Here is a 14001-nt window from a genome sequence, read left to right on the forward strand (position 1 = left end):
ATAATGGACAAAATCATTCTGCATGCAATCCATACACTGCTAAAGGCATTCAACCTTAGCTGAGAACCCATCACATAGTTTAACTTTTTGTTGCAACTGATCAAGATCCTCTTTGGAAGACAAAAAAAAAGATACAGGAGTGGGAGGAGAAACTGAAAACAATCACTCTTTGGTTAAGTTCTTCAATAAGTTTCTTTTGAGACTCTACAGTTTCCTGAGAGTGCTGCAACTATTCCTCACTAGTAGCAAGTTTACTAGCCAAAGTGACCATTTCCTCAAGGGAAATTTTTTTCTCAATCATCAAAGATGCATTCTCCTCCTCCAATTTAACAATTTTAGATTCCACCTCTTGAATAATTACCTTTTGTGAATCCATTAAGGTTGTGGAAGTAGTCATTTGGTTATGAATATCACTGAGTGTAGTCCTTTCAGAAGACAGATCCTCCAGTGTCTTACTCAGCTGATTGGTTAAGGAATCCTCCTTGTCTTGCTTGGAAGTGTAAACACTTGTGTACATTGTCTGAAGGCAAGAGGTAAGGGAGGTTTCTAGAGTAGCCTGGATGTTTGAAACCATCTGTGGAAGCATGGGTCCAGATATTATGGCTTATAAAGATGAAGGAATCTGCAAATCTAACGGGCCTTCCTTTTGGGCTGCAAATAAATTAGTACAGGAGAGGAAAGAAGGAAGGGAACTGCTAGAAACAGTAGGAGTGGATATGTGTACCCGGGAATCTAGTACAGGAGGATTGGAAGGACCCTTCGTGCGAAGGTATTTCTTGCAAGAAAACACAACAGGGGACTCTTCATCTTCTGAATTAGGTTGCATAGGCCGAGGAGAAAAAACTAAAGATGTAGGCTGCACTGGTAAAGAAGCAGGATCGGGCACTGGAACACCACTAGGAGGTGCAAAAGTGAGGATTCTCTGTAATAAGGCACCATAGGAGACATTACTATTTTGACCCTTTTGTACTCGCTCGAAATGTTGATCCATCTTGGATAATAGGAAGCCTGCCCAATTGAACTTAGCACCCTCTAAAATCTTTGCAAAAGCAGTGAACAGTTCTTTGGACAGATACTTGGATACAAACTTTCTTGACATAAATCAGTCATGGAGGAACTAACATAGTTGCTTCCATATGGGAGAAGAGATATGGAAAACAGATACCCCTGAACTATTAATGAGCTGGTTAAGGAGCAAGGGGGTAGAAGTTTCCTTCTTCATTAGCGTAACAATCTCTTCAGTAGTAAGTAACTAGTTACCGCTGGGCACAAATGAAGCAGAAATGGGCAAGCACAGTGCTTCACTGATATTAGGTATAGATAAACAAAAGGTGCGGTTATAAACTAGGCCAGACTAGTTTTTGTAAGAAGCCAAGAAGGAGTAACAAAGTTTCTCATGCACAAATGGCAATGTGAGGGCAACAAATGGTTGGAGGCCTGCACGTCGGATCTGCATGTCGGATGCAATCCACCTCTAAAAGGAGGAAATAATCATGGACTGTGAGGGGAACATGTTGTACCACAATCAGAGGGGTAGAAGTAGGTGCCATTCAGACTATAGCAAAAACCCACACACACAAAACCAAGAATAAAAAGAGAAAACGTGCAAAATCCACAAACAAAACCCATTAAGACCATAGATAGGAAATAGACTGAGAACTAGACTGATTGGACCAAACCACTCCAAGCAAACCACATCCTACAGAAAATTCGACATGACCTACACACATATGCGACCTAAAGCTTCATGCTATGCGATAAACAGGCACCTTGTTATATCCTCATAGACAAACACTTAAAAAGAATAAAACTCAACCACACCGTATTCCAGACATGGACTCAAAAAATCATGATTGAACCAAAGACTCTGTCTGAAAAGATAATGAGTAGACCAATGTCAAACTGATAATCTCGAATCCCACGTAATGGTCAATGTCCTACAGTGCGGTGAAGTGGACAAGTGAAACTAACGACTCATTTTGATTAGGTGATCAATTAAGCACAATTCATTGTTAATTCAATCCGTTAATGCATGGTGAGTCGAAAGCGTAGCCCATCCCCTCTCAGACTTGACATGACTTGACTGGATTGGGTCTCTACAAATGCAGTTCATTGTTACAATTACATGATGTGTGGCACTTGAGTGCATGCATGCATGACTTCGGGGGGTTTATTTTAATTACAATTTAAATGTGTTTGTAATGCGTGTGCACGTGCACTTGTGAATTAATTTTTAGAAAATGAGATGGGTTATTGTGCCAAAGCACTTGTGCAATGGCAGGGTTCCTTTTACAATTAACATTCGGTTCATTTTATTTACAATGTTATGATGTGCATTATGTTAATTTGGTGTGTGCAATGGTTAGTTGATTTTTATTACAATTAAATGTGTGTTATAGTGCAACGTAAGAGAGGGAAAAAGAGAAAAACAACCTGGCAATGTGTAAAAGAGTGGGATAGATGGGTAGGACACGAGTTAGCATGGGAATACCCAATTATACTGACAAGGTATATAAGATGTTGAGAGACCCAATTAGGGCATCAGTTTTATCAATAATCAAGTCTCTTTTCTCCTTCCTTCCAGCTTTCATGGCTTCCCTCCTCTTTCTCTCTCTTTTCTTGTCTTTCTCTCTCTTCTACTAGTATTTCTCTCTCTTCTTCTTTCATCTTCTTCCTCTTTCTCTCTCCTCTCTACAATCTCTCCCTTCTCTCCTTCTCTCTCGGTATCCTTCATTACAATTGGTATCAAAGCTTAGGTTTTTGGTCCCTTCTTCTTTTTCTTTTCTCATATGCAGTTATATTTCACAAAAAAACAAACTAGTTACACATGTACAGCACATGTAAGAAGTAGTGATGGAGTACCACATGGTGTTGGCAACCTTTCTTGGAAATCTCATAAGAGCCACATGACTTGGAGAGAGTTTTGACTACAATTACTTCTCAAAGGAGTGTTTTCTTCTTCATTCTTGAGAATCTCCCATGGATTCTCAGTCCAACGAAAGAAGGGAGAAATATTCATTGTTTCTGTATCACCCATAATAGGAGTTAAGAAATCTTTTGAGTAGCAACATCATAGGCTTGGACCGCTTCTTCAGCTGTGTTGAATAACTGTTTCTTTCTCCTAGAGTTTTTGTTCTCAACAGGTGTTCCTACTGTGATAGACGAAGGTGTAAATCAAGTTGGAAAAACGTTTTTGCAGGGGTTCCTACAGGACTTAAAATCATCTCGCAATAGCTTGATCATTGCATCTTTGTTAACCAAACTTTGCTGGTCGGCAGCTTGAGGATGGACGTACCCTTTTCGCCTATAACATTCAGAAGGAAAGCACCCTTCACCTTGTCTTATGGCTTCGTGGTGGCATGCAAATCTTTGTCAAAACCATACGATCACTCTGGAAGTTGAGAGCTTTAACACCATTGATAATGTGAAGACCAAGATTCAAGATAAGGAGGGCATCCTGCTTGACTAGCAGAAACTGATCTTTGCTGGCAAACAGCTTGAGGATGGTCGCACCCTGGTAGACTACAATATCTAGAAAGAAAGTACTCTCCATCTTGTTTTACGTCTTCATAGTGGTATGCAGATCTTTGTGAAGACACTGATGGGAAAGACCATCACCCTCGAAGTTGAAAGCTCGGATACTATAGATAATGTCAAGGCTAAAACTCAAGATAAGGAGGGTATTCCTCCTGACCAACAGAGGTTGAGATCCTTACTGAACTTTATTACAGACTGAATTTGTTCAGAGCAATGCCTGGCTTTGCATCAAAGATGTTGGACCTCTCATCCCCAACAAAGTCGGTAGAGACCACATCATTCTCAGTATATCCAAGGATCCTCTTCATTGAGCTTTCAGAAGCAGCTTTGACTGCTGCCTTAATTTCATCGTAAGAAGCATCTTTTTCCAGTCAGCAAGTCAAATCAACAACTGAAACATTAGGAGTCGGAACTCTAAATGCCATGCTAGTCAACTTGCCATTCAACGCAGGTAGAGCCTTTTCCACTACCTTTGTAGCACTAGTTGAGCTAGGGATGATGTTTTGTGCCTCACCCCTGCCTCCTCGCCAGTCCTTCCCAGAAGGACCATCCACTGTCTTTTGAGTTGCAGTAGTTGCATGGACCATAGTTGAGAGCGGAATTTTGGTGCTGAGAAGTGCTTAAAAATAGCTAAAAATTATGAATATCAAGGGAAAAATATCCAATGTCAAAGGCGGCAGCTCGATTTTAAGATCAAGTGCTTGACGAGCACCCGTGCAACACTCCGGGATTTTTAGTAACTTTTCCGTGCGCCTGAGCAAGTGATTGAAGATGTGGGCCAGTCCCGGATGCCAAGACGAATCTACAGAAATTTACAGCTCGCAAAACGGACGCCGGACGTGGGAGGAGCCTAAAATTTGGCCAAAAATCGAAGATTGAAAAGGTGTGATTAGTGGGGGGTGACCTTTGGGTCTACCCCCCCCTATTTTTCGGTTTTTCATTCCGCCAAGTGCCTGAACGGTGACGACAGGCGACTAAACCCCCCCCCCCCCCCCCCTCAATGCAAAAAATGTGCTGAAGAAGAAGCCATACTACTGATTACACGGGGCAACTACATTATTTTCACACTCTGCATCACTCCGTCCCGCGCGAGATTTGGCAGCCTGTAGAGAGAGAGAGAAAATCAGTTTTTCTCTCTCCTCCCTCTCTCTCCTCTAAGGGGGGATTCATGCGGGAAGAGAAAGGAGGAAGAAATAATGGTGGAGGCTTGTCTGGCATCAATCGGATCGCTCCACGGGCTGGAAATGGTGACGTGTGATCGCCATGAGCATGAAGTGCTACTGATTTTCAGATTTGCAGCCATGGACATGAAACCCGAGACACGCAAATAAGCGGTAATTCAATTTTTTCAAAGGAAATTTGAGATTTCATGGCTTTTGATTGATCAAATGTTGTTCATCTAGGCTAAAATTTGTTTATGTTGATGTTTTCCATGAGTATTTGTTGATCAAAATCAGAAGATAAAAAAAACACGCATCTTGTGGCCCAAAAAATACACTAAAATACGTAAAATATGGAAAACCAAGGGAAAATGATGGTTTTTGAGCATAAAAATGGAAAAATAAATAGGAACACCAACTAAATTTTCATTTTTGTTGCAAGAAGGAACTAAGGGCCACAGCCCATAACCTATTTTGAATTTTCAGTAATTAAATAATGCTAAAAATAATAAAAATACAAGGAAAATAGAGAAAAACCACTAAAAATAGGGGAAAAATGCATTTCGGGTGCGGAAAATTAATGAAAAATAAGAACGATGTTCGTGAATATTTGTGGGGATTGAAGCATGAGGATTTGCCTCAGTTCAGCCCCACCTTCTTGTTTTAGTGTGTCTTTTTCCGCTTTTTACACATAAAATGATGGCAAAATGCCTTATAAATCTATGCAACAATGCAACATTTGATCGATGGGAGGGTAGAGTGGTTAAAATGTGTCTAAATGCTGAGTGAACCGATGAAAATCATGATGGTTTTTTTCATACCATATAGGTCAGTAAATAATTATAGAATAAGGGCCTAGTAGCACGAGGGTTTCCTCGGTGCTAGGTTCATGCAACGCCGCATAAGAACAGTAGCTGAAAACCATTAAAAGGATGTTTTCCACATGTGCACAATATTGATTTTATAATTGTTTGAGCACTTAGCATCCACAATATGCATAAATCATGGAAATATTTAAAGGTATCAGAAATCGTGGATGCACAACAATTGCTTTCATTAGGACCTTGACCCACGTTGAGTGAGAGACAGGACACCCTAAGCCATAGGCTAGTCATAGGGGCTGGGGAAAAGAGAAGTAAGGACAATGGTACATTCCTGTATATGATCAATTGGTACCTTGAGTGGATTCTGTGCGAAATGTTTATATGTTGAGTGACGCACCGAGGGGCCAATCCCCAAGGTGTAGGAGAGTTGCAAAGGGGTGGTGGCACTCAGCCGTTGGAGGACCCCCTATGTCTGTGCTTCATGCCATTAGGCAATGTGTAAGGGACTCCCTCTGAGGAGTAGTGGGTGAGAGAAGAGTGGACTACAAACGACGTAATACAAGCGCAAGATGTCTAGGAAGGCAATTGATGTGCCATTAACGCTCCTAGCCGTGAGGCCGTGGGGTTGTTGAGAGCGTGAGATAGAGGTCCGGCTAGTGCACGAGCCAGTGCCGGGCCATTCTAGGTCCCATCAGTGGTGTGTTTGCCAGGAGCCGCTTAAAAAGTGGCGGTCCTCGAATCCTGGTTGTCTAGGGACCAACTAGCAATTTATGCCAAAGGATACTATGATTGATCTATTATTTATCGATAAGCATCGTCTAGCAGAAATCCAAAAGCAAGAGAGAAACGAAAGAGCTAGGCGACGTGCTGAAATTTTTAGGAGATATTCCCCTAAGCGTAGCGGTGCTGAACCCTTACGAGGGAGTGGATCTAGTGGTCTTGGTGCCACAAGTAGTAAGTTAGGAGAAGGTGGAAGCTCTGGTGCCAAATTTTGAACTACGTGCTCTAAATTTCAGCCCAATGATGGACCTGTGATGTGCCTTTGGCTCTACGTAGCCTTTGGGGTCAATCTCGGGGTTTAGATGTGTCAAAATTTGTGTTCTAGATACCTGTCCGATTTTGACAGTTTTTTGTCCGATTCTCAGGTGTCCGCTTTTTAGGAGTCCGATCATCGGAATTAGACGCCCGATTCTGGGTTGGTTCGATCGGCCTAGTGGTCCGATTTTGGTCACGTCCGATTCTGGGAGTCGGATCAAAAAGTAGTCTGATTTTCAAAGTGGTCTGATTCTAGAAATCGGATCAGACAGGGTGGTCCGATTCTGGATTCTGGTTGGTCCGATTTCGGACTGATCCGAGTGTCCGAGTCGGACGGGTTGGTCCGAGTGCCACGTGACAGGTCCAGGGCTGGTCCAATTCTGGTAATCAGACCAGAGTGGTCCGATTCTGAAAGTCAGACATCTGACTCCAGAGCACGAGTGGTCCGATTTAGGGTTTCGAACCACTGCGAGTTGGTCCTACTGCATCGGCAGCGGGCGAGATTCTGGAACATTTGAACCCTCCTTACTGTCTGCTGCACACAATCACCATAGACTTCCCAGATTTGATTAGAGCACTATTGGAGAACACTGGACTCACCTGGAGCAACACGAATCGCTGGCGCCTAGAAATCGGGGTAGCGCTTCCTCGTCCTGTGAACCAGAAGCTCTCTCTCTCTCTCTCTCTCTCTCAGCCAACCAAGGAAATGGGGTCTGTCCTGGCCTCCCCGGCCTCTTAAGGTCCTTTCCCAGCGCTGCAGAACCTTACAGCTAGTTCTGTGTCCCTATTTCACCCAGAAACTTGAATCTGGTCCCCTGTTTTCCTGTTTTAGCCTGTTATCCAACAATAGAAAATCCTACTGTTTGTTTCTTTTTCTTTGTTTTTTTCCTGTACTAAATGCATACAGATCACAAAGTAAATACCTACCCTACTCCATTCCACAACATAAATCTCAAGAAAGCAAAAACTACTTGCCAAGGAGATCAAATACCCTCTTCAATCCCCTCGCTTCCTACCTATCTACATCAAGCACCGGTTCGGGGAAAACCCTACTCCAATGCTCGATTGGAAGCGCGCAAGTGCTCAAGGCTTGAATCCGTTGGTCCCGACAAAGGAACCAAAATGTGGGGAGCTTTCACTCAACCGCCAAGACCCACAGACCGCTTATTGTTTCAAGCATTCCAAGCCGAGCACTAATGGCTACCTCTCACAAAATCGACATGCCATCCATATCTACGGGTGTAGTGAGCTTACCTCCGTGCCGTTCGAGTTACCTCCTCTCCCGCACACTCCGGTAGCTCCACGATCCAAGTGCAAGCTTCAAGCAAGCTCCATCCTCAAGCTCCAAGCTCCAAGCTCCATTGCTGCGAGCAAGACAAGAGAAGAGAAGAGAAGAGAAGAAGAGAGGAGAAGATGGAGAGCTTCTCCTCCTCGGTCCCTCACCCTCACACACTCGCTCCCTCACACTCTCACACTCTCTCTCTCAAGCACAAGCTCAAGCAAGCAAGAAGAAGAAGAAGAAGAAGAAGAAGAAGAGAGCTACTTTTGGCCACACACAAGAATGAGCTTCTCATTCACATTTCAACTTTATATACAAAACCCTAAATCCTTTTTGGGCAGTCATCCCCTTTTCCCCTTTTTACATGGCTGGCCATACCCTAGGCCCTTTTTCCCATTGTCCTTCTATCTTCCTAGCTTCCTTTCCACTGCCCATCTACATTTACAAATTGCACGGGTGAGAGCCTGGCGCTCTTTTACAAGATTTCAGGGTGCGCCTTTTTATTTTAAAATGCGCCTTTTCCCTTTCATATTTGCCTTGGCCTTTTAAGGTTGCCCTTGTGCTTTTGGCCTTTTCTCCTATTCTTTCTTCAGTCGAGCTACCTTTTTTCCGCCTTTGCCCTGCGTCTTTTTTATTTCCTTTTTCTTTCTTCGTGTTGGGGTTAACACTCGTCGTCGGCTCTCTTGCTCGAACCTTGCCATGACACCACAGTCCATTGTGGAGCGCATTTTGTCAATACCCTCCACGTGAAAATGCTGTCCGTGCGACCACGCTCCACTATATATTTTGTACTATACATTGAAACACTCAAATTAGATATCGCATATAAAATTTAGATACGACAGATTCTAAAGCCCTCATCACCTTTGGACTACATCCCCTCGAGAATTCCCACTCCTCCATTGAGACCTCTGTCCCTTCGCGAGATGCTGCGGTCAAGGCTCCATGCAACCATCGCGTTGACATAAGCCGCGGCATCTCCTCCATGCCTTCGGGATATCGAATCGGTCGATGAAGCGTAGTACATCGGAATTCAGCTCGCACTTCCTCTCAATCTTACCTTGCAATCTGGTACTTGGCGAGCCACATTTCCATGGAGACATGGTGCAACATACAAAAGCGATTCACCTTCTCTTCCATTGAGGCATCCATTCTTTTTTCTACCCCATTTCCAACCACCACATCTCCAATCAGTCTATCATCATCCTTCAGCGTCCATAGCATTTCATTGTCTGGTTCCACCGTTGGTAGCCATTATGAAATATGCACTAATGCCTCTGACATCAACCAACCTTCGGCCATGCTACCTTCTGGCCGAGCTCATTATATCACAAAGCCTTTCAGGGTTTTCATGAAGCACTCTAGGAAGAACATCCATCGCGTATGGACAGGTCCAACAATCTCCACTTCGTCCACAAAATGCATCAAGAAGATGGATTTGTATCGTGAGCATGCTAGTGGGCAGGTATTTCTCAAAGAGACAGACCATCTCCATTGCTCCGCTTGGGGATTCAATAGAGGATGTCTTAATCTCTTTCTGTGAGATCCATTGCACCAAAGTCGACAACTTGTAAATGGCCCCGCGAATTTCTAGAGTAAGGCATCCTGTGATCGCGATCGGTAGGACAAACTGCCACAAATGAGAAAGCATTATGAATAATGGCAACTTTTCAAATTGCAAAATGCCCACACTAATTACAATCCATTCATAGCACAAACCTGACATATCTTATGCCAATCATGGGATTTTAGCCCTGACAATTGGTCGTCTTTAGAAAATGCGGACCTGAGAGAACGCATCATACCCGTCGGAGTGCAGATAGACTTGATTACTTGCTTCACAATGTGCTCTTCTTTAGTGGACAAAACCCAAGGAGCGCGAGGAAGCACCTTGAAAAAGCACAAATGTTTGTAATAATAGTGTCAAAAAAAAATCAATGAAGCCTATGTGCAAGGTACCTGAATAACTCGGTCACATTCATATCGCTCCACCCGTATTTTGCTTGTACACTTAAGAGTGCAAGCAGTGTCTTCAATTGAGATACTCGACACCCATCATGTAGTGGTATGGATGCTTCCTCTCTAAGAGGATCAGAAGTCTCGACATCCATGGGAATCAATGCATCGATCATTGCCTCCATCTCAGGCTCCAAGATTATAGGTAGGTCTAGAAGATTGTCTGTCTCCTCTGGCATTGATGGTATAGATTGGCCTTGCGAGTGGTGGATTGGCTCCTGCACTCCATCCATCACACGCCCACAAACTCTTCTAATTGGCCGCAAAGGATGCACTCCCCCTTGGGACGAGACATCACCTCCCTGGATAGAAAATTTGCCAGCAAGACCCAATCTTATTGTATATGGTTTTCAATTAGCTTGCGAGTACACTGCATGATTGATATTAACTTCAAATTACCGTTTGCTGAAAATCCACAATCGCGTGATCAATGATCTCAGATTGAAACTCGCCAAATCGTCGTACGTGTTCTATAGACAATCGGCGTTTTTGTCTAATTGCCAACTTGCATTGAGAGCAAGGACATGGGACACGCTAATTAAGATATGCCTCGCGATCTTGAACAACAAGACCTTCTTCGTTTTCCATCTTATCTACATTACAACAAACAATTTAATGACTTGTAATACAATTTGGAAAAACGAGGCTCAAATGGATAGCTTTATGGAGATGTATGTCAAGTTGCAAGTTGACCATAAGCTCTTGCTTGAGAGGTTTTAGCCTCTGCAAGAGATTGAGAAGCAAATTTTGTAAAACATCGAGGTTGATATTGATGCATCCATGGTGTTGAAATCTAAACTTCAAGATATAAGAAATGCTTTACTGATTGATGTAAAGAATGCATGGGACATAGTAGTTGAGAGACTTATTGATGTTATATCTCGGCCATATACCATGCTCAAGGATTTGTTTGTCCCGGTAGATAATTATTCATTATTGTAAAAAAAAAGCATTGGTTCATAAGTTTCATGAGTTGAAGACTAAATGTTTGGACTTGACTAAAAGATTGGATAATGCCTTAGATGCTAAAAGGAAAAGTGATGAATATGTTACTTCATCATTGCAACAAAAAGATTGGTGACAAGGATGCTATGATTAATGAAGTTCTTCACGAGGTCAATATAGAGTTGAAGGGGATGGAACACGATTCTTGTTTGGGATTTAGTGGTGATCAGTCAATTATTGAGGTGTCTTCTTGTATGGCCATTATACCTTATATACCTAGCTACGGTCTCTAGGTTATGTACTTTGAGTATCTTAGAGGGGCTCTACTAGGATTACTTATACAACTGCACTAGAGGGCTTTGAGTATAAGTAATCTTAGTCAACAAAATTTATGAGCATAATTGAGGATCTCTTAGTCTAATAATAAATCAATCTCAACAAAAAGCATCTTAGTAATGTGGTTTTTTTGTCCTAGGTCCATGTATAAAAATTAATGCCATCTATGAAATTTATCAACGATAGTTATAAAATTTGTTCCAATCAATTCTACTCATAGTCATAACATTTGAAGAAAATATCCTATGCTCAATTTAAGGGATTCTTCTTCTATAGCAATACTTTTGGGTTCATTTTGATGAAGTACCATAATGACCATTAGCTAGGGTATCACTTTCTTTTAGTCCTTCCGTTGACTAGTTGGCATGATTACTAATTTGTTATGCCTATAAAGTTAATACAAAAACAAGGAATTATGCATATCACAATTAGATCCCCTACTTGGACATTATGAAGGATATGACCAATTTTAAGCCATCTTAAAGAGTCACCAATGTACGTGGCCCATGGCAAAGCACATTGCATACCATTATCAATAAGTCTATTATCGTGCATCTTAAATCTCCTAATTAGACTTTATAAAGTGTATGACCAATTTTTAGCCCTCTTAAGGAGTCGATGTAATGGTACCCATAAAAAAAGCAAAGTGCATACCATTACCATAATCATGGATATGTTATCGTTCCAATATATACACACACAGGTGGACTACATCTTGAGTAGACAAAAGCTATCCATTGAGTAGACATACATCTCCATAAAGCTATCCATTTGAGTATACATCTCTTTCTCTTTCTCTCCCTCTCTCTCCCTCTCCCTCTCTTTCTCTCTCATTTCCTCTCCCTCTCACAATATATCCTAACACTCTCCAAAAGCAAAAGGGAGAGGGAGAGAGAGAATGCACTCTCCCTCCCTCTCCTTCTCCCTCTCTTTCTCTTTCTCTTTCTCTCCCTCTCTCATTTCCTCCCCCTCCCTCCCTCTCTCCCTCTCTTTCTCTTTCTCTTTCTCTCTCCCTCTCTCTCTTTCTCTCCCTCCCTCTCCCTCTCTTTCTCTCTCATTTCCACTCCCTCTCACAATATATCCTAACACTCTCCAAAAGCAAAAGGGAGAGGGAGAGAGAGAATGCACTCTCTCTCCCTCTCCTTCTCCTTCTCCCTCTCCCTCTCCCTCTCTTTCTCTTTCTCTCCCTCTCTCATTTCCTCCCTCTCCCTCTCCCTCTCCCTCTCCCTCTCCCTCTCCCTCTCCCTCTCCCTCTCCCTCTCCCTCTCTTTCTCTTTCTCTTTCTCTTTCTCTTTCTCTCTCATTTCCTCTCCTAAACAAGCAAAAGAGAAAGTGATTTAAACCTTAAACAAGTAAAAGGAGAGATGGAGACTCACCGATGAGATATGGCGAGTGTGGGGCGGCTCCTCTTTGCGATGAAGGCTCTTCCTCTCCTTCATGAATAACGGTGGCGGTGACGGCGGCGGCAGCAAGTCTTCTTCCTCTCCTTCTCTCACGACGGTCGCTCTCTCCCTTGCTCTCGCTCTCAAAACACAAAATGCGAAAATGCAAAATAAAGCCGTGCTCGATTTCGGCCCGTTTTTTTTCCTTGTGGACCATCGCTATTTGCGTTGATTTTGGGACGCAAATACCAACACAAATAGCAACGCTGCTACCTGTCGTTGCTATAAGCTCAAATCCTTGTAGTGATATATGGTATATAGACTCAGGGGCATCTAACTGCATGACTCCTCATGGAGAGTGGTTTGACACATTGGTACAAGGTGCTCATTGATATTTTTTCACAAGGGATGATACACAGCATGACATTATGCATAGAGGTATTGTTCCCTTGATGATGCATGGTGGTAGGAAAAGAGTGTTTACATTGGATACAAAAATTCATGTGTTGAATGCTGCTATGTAATCACATGACAATGCTGCAATAAGGGACACTAAAATATGGCATAAAAGGATTGGTCATGCAAATGTTCAAAAGCTGAAGAATATGCAGTATAAGCAAGTAGTAATTGGACTTCCTAAGTTCAAGCATGTGGAATTGGGACATGTATGTCAATCGTGCCAATTTGGGAAGCAATCAAGGCTTCCATTTATGAGGCATGTAAGCACTACTACTAGACCATTACAGCTTGTACATTCTGATGTATGGGGACCCTCACAGAATGCGTCTCTTGGGGGATCACGTTACTATGTGTCATTCATAGATGACTATAGTAGGTACACATGGTTGTATGTGCTAAAGCACAAGATTTATGTCATGGATGCTTTTCAGGACTTCAAGAGACGTGTGCAGAAAGAATTGGCTTGCTATATCTCATGCTTGAGATCTGATAGTGGTGGAGAATATGTTTCTAAAGATTTTGATCACTTCTTGGTAGCCCATGGGATTAAAAGGCAATTGACATGCAAGTAAAAACCACAACAAAATGGTGTGGCAGAAAAGAAAAGTAGGGTGATCATGGAATTGGCTAGAGCCATGTTGAATGAGAAGAGCCTACCAAATGCATATCCGCAAAGGTTGTAATGACTACATGTCATGAATTGTACACCAAAAGCAGGTATACATGAGGTGACTCCTCATGAGAGGCTTTATGGGATAAATCCAGACATTAGTCATATAAAGTTTTTTGGATGCTTGGCATATGTACATGTTCCAAATGAAAAGAGAAAGAAGCTTGATCCAAAGGCAAAAAAGACCATATTTATTGGGTATGCACAAGATAGGAAAGCGTACAAATGCTACAATCCTTCTACTCATGAGACATTGGTCTCAAGAGGTGTAGTATTTGATGAGTTGAAATCATGGCATGAGAAGAAGATCACCTTGATGAATGATGATGATGTTTGTCAGGAGACTTATGTACATGCA

At 42.4% G+C, this 14001-nt stretch overlaps 1 pseudogene; it reads left to right on the forward strand.

Annotated features, from left to right (window-relative positions):
- Positions 1-3269: 3269 nt before the first annotated feature.
- Positions 3270-14001, forward strand: part of LOC148041460 (polyubiquitin-like) — a 37051-nt pseudogene continuing 26319 nt past the window's right edge.

Source organism: Lygodium microphyllum, chromosome 1 (assembly GCF_053477565.2).
Source record: "Lygodium microphyllum isolate KBCC chromosome 1, Lygodium_microphyllum_v1.1.10, whole genome shotgun sequence".
Taxonomy (NCBI): domain Eukaryota; kingdom Viridiplantae; phylum Streptophyta; class Polypodiopsida; order Schizaeales; family Lygodiaceae; genus Lygodium; species Lygodium microphyllum.